This window comes from Plutella xylostella, chromosome 6 (assembly GCF_932276165.1).
Source record: "Plutella xylostella chromosome 6, ilPluXylo3.1, whole genome shotgun sequence".
NCBI lineage: Eukaryota > Metazoa > Arthropoda > Insecta > Lepidoptera > Plutellidae > Plutella > Plutella xylostella.
Genome location: NC_063986.1, coordinates 7,181,250 through 7,185,305, shown reverse-complemented (window position 1 = coordinate 7,185,305; position 4,056 = coordinate 7,181,250).

Here is a 4,056-nt window from a genome sequence, read left to right as displayed (position 1 = left end):
GGTGACAGTGCCGGTTTTAGTACTACCAGCGCCCTGGGCGAGATTTCTACGGCGCCCCCTACATTTCAAACCCATAGGAAAAAAGGCGAAGGATAATAATGAAATAACCATTTATGAAAAGAAATAAACATTTATAAAAAAACGAATAAAATTTTCTATTGGCGAACTCTTTTATTAAGTTATCAAAGTCTATGTTTTTAGCAATTTCATTTTCGATTGACCAAGTTGCCAAGTTTGTCAATCTAGATTGAGATATTATCGATCGCAGATAGGTTTTTATCAGCTTAAGCTTAGAAAAACTCCTCTCTCCACTAGCAACCGTTACGGGAATAGTTAAAACTTAATATTCGTAATGCTATCCAAACATTTGGATATAGTTCTTGTAAGGCGCCGGACTTTAAGGGGCGCCGTTAAGCGGCGCCCCTTTATATTATTTAAAACAAAAACAGGAGTAACCACTTTCTGATCAGGCAAAAACGATTTCAGACTTACGAGTTCATCCCACAACATACATCCATCTACTTATATCTGATTTGGAATTTACATTTAATTTCAATTGAAGATCACTACAGATACAGAGTTTGATAAGGTCGTGTTTTTCTGGAATCTGTTTTAAATTGTACAAAAAAGACCAAGATTCCGAGTACTCACATAACTGTTCAAATCTTTCGTTGAGTGAAGTTAACGTCGTGTCCAAAAGACAGTTGAAAAATTCAACAGATTTTTTTTTCTGGAGAAGTTATAGGCTCATCTTGGGCAGTTTCACCAGCTTGACGCTTAACACGTCGAATTCTTGTTGTCGCTGTAAACACAGGTTCTATTTCTAACTCTTCAGCCAATTCCTTCGCAGTAAAAATGGCGCTTTTAAAGCCTGTATTTCTATATTCTTCCAAGAAATTGCAGCATTTTTTCAATGTCTGTTGATTGTAGATATTTACTGACAACCAATGAAACTATGAAGCGGATATCTTTTAAGAAATTGGTTGTCTGTTATGTCATACTTTTTCAAATTAATGTCGTTAGTAAATCTCTACAATCAACAGACATGGATCTTATGGAGATTCCAGAAAAACACGACCTTATCAAACTCTGTTGTGATCTTCAATTGAAAATAAATGTAAATTCCAAATCAGATATAGATGGATGTATGTTGTGCGATGAACTCGTTAGTCTGAAATCGTTTTTGCCTGATCAGAAAGTGGTTACTTACTCCTGTTTTTGTTTTAAATAATATAAAGGGGCGCCGCTTAACGGCGCCCCTTAAAGTCCGGCGCCCCTGGGCGGTCGCCCAACCGCGCCCTACCCTAACGCCGGTACTGGATGGTGACGTATTAATATCAGCCAATTACCGTCCAATCTCCCTATTATCTTCAATATCAAAGATACTTGAAAAAATAGTTAACAAACGTCTGCTCAACTATATACATAAGGAGAACATCCTCTCTGATCGGCAATTTGGTTTTCGCAATAATGGATCTACAGAGGATGCGGTAACCAGTTTAGTTGATCATATAGTGTCAGAACTGGATAACGGCAAAAAATGTGTGGGTATCTTCCTAGATCTCGCGAAAGCCTTCGACACGGTGTCTAGGGTGATCTTGCTGAAAAAACTAGAGATTATTGGTATACGTGGTGTGGCTCTAGACTGGTTTCATTCTTACCTTACTGACCGCCAGCAGAGAGTTATCCTTCAGAACCATACCAGTAAATTCAAAACCATTAAGTTTGGGGTCCCTCAAGGCAGCGTTCTAGGACCAACCTTATTTTTACTTTACATCAATAACCTCTGCCTTTTGGACATCCCGCAGGCAAACGTATTTGCTTTTGCTGATGACACCGCTCTGGTTTTCTCGGCTAAAACATGGGATGCTGCCTATGCTGCTGCCAGCTATGGTATTAGTTTGGTTGGTGACTGGCTATCCCACAATCTCCTCACACTCAATGCCGATAAGACGAAGGTGGTAAACTTAAGTATTAGTCATCGGTCTGCTGCTTCTGCTGTGATTCCTGTCTATGCACACACTTGCAAAGTTAGACAAAATTGTGATTGTATCCCTTTCCAGCAGGTAAACTCCATAAAATACCTCGGCGTTCATATAGATAAACACCTTAAATGGGTCAATCATGTAGATGCAGTAAAGAATCGCCTTAGAAAGCTAATATTCGTCTTCAAACGCCTGCGTTCAGTAGCTAATAAGTCGATTATTAAGGTTGTTTATTACGCACTGTGTCAAGCTATTGTATCTTACGGCATCGTTTGTTGGGGTGTAGCTTGCAAAAGTCTCCTAATCAAGGCTGAGCGTGCTCAGCGTGCAATATTAAAAGTAGCATACAAAAAGCCGGTACGTTACTCAACTTCTAAACTTTATAGAGAAACGAAAGTTTTAACAGTACGACAACTTTTTATTCTAGCCACAACTCTGAGATTTCATAAAATTGCCCCTGTTTAGGGTCAATTCAGACGTACCACAACCACACCACAGCCACAACCACACCACAACCACGCGGTTTGGTTGGGCGTATATTTTGTATTGACAATGAATAATCCAATTCACACGTGCCACATTTTGCCGTTGTTATCGACCACCTGTGTAATACGACCACATCGCAACCACATCGCAACCACAACGCAACCACATCGCAACGGCAACGCCGCCACGCGGCGGCGGCACCGCGGCAACCTGTTTTCCGTATTAACTGCACACGACGACGTGGTTACCACATCGCAATGACAGCGACAACGCAACCACACCGACATTTTGTCGCTGCCACAACGCAACTGCAAAAAGCCGCTGTCACGCAATTCACACGTAACCACAGATTGACCACATTTTGTCGCTGCGACGTGGTGTGGTTGTGGTACGTGTGAATTGACGCTAAATCTTGTGGAGAGATCACGCCCCCTAAGACACGAAAAATGGAAAGTTGCAACTACAAAGACTGAGTTTGGCAAAAGACGTTTCGGTTACATGGGTCCCTTCTTATACACTAGGGTTAACCAAACCTTATCCCTCTTAAAAACTACAAGACATATATGTAAACAAAAAGCTACTGCGTGGCTTATGTTACAGGACTACAAAGATAGTGAGCTACTTCTACCGCTAAATACCTAAAGCCACAAATTGTTGTTACTCGGTGGACATGGGTACTAATATTTTTATTTTATTTTTTGTCTGCTTCTTTTTGTTTGACTAACAATTTTACCTTAACTAAATGAGGATTAATAGAAAAATTTGTCTTGTCGCAAAAAATTTATAAATACTGTGTTACTACTAACCTTCATTCTAAACTTATAATTTTTTTTTTATTGTATAGCATAAGACGAAAGAGACTAATCCCTACGACACAGGGAATCCTAGTGTAGGGGTTAGGGATATTATAACACTGATTCAATGTTTTGGCTATCAATAAAGATATTTGTATTTGTATTTGTATTTGTATTTGTAACCGAACTCCTCCTTATTTAATTTTGGATTGTTATAGTTACCTATAGGTATAGTTATTTGAGTTATTTATATAATTATGGTTTAAAGTGTTCATAATGCCTATCTCCCAATGTACTTACTCTACAAAAAACAGAAATTTCCTACTTAGGTAGCATACCTACCTATACAACTTTATACAACTTTTTTCCTCAGAATTTAATGAAGACACATACATACGTACATTGATGTTCTTAGTACAAATTGGAATCAGTAGGTTGTTAAAATGAGATAGTAGAATGGTAGGTCGCAGGCAGTTAGCGTCAGATGGTCATTTGTCAACGTGTCCGTATGCCGTGGACTTGACGTGACGTGGCGATTACGTATCGCTGTTCCGACGATCGCCCCACACATGTATACATGTATATGTCGCAGTCATCTGGTTTAATCTCCTGTTTGATTGAACCGCTAGCCCGTTCATTGGATGACGCTACTCAGTTGAATGACTAAAGAAGAACTCGTCAATGGTTGACTGTAACGTCCAACGTCTTGACTGAACGTTATTCAGCGAAGTCGTTAAATGGGATATAGTATAGCAACTTTGTAATGTCTGGTTAGGATGAACATGACCAGA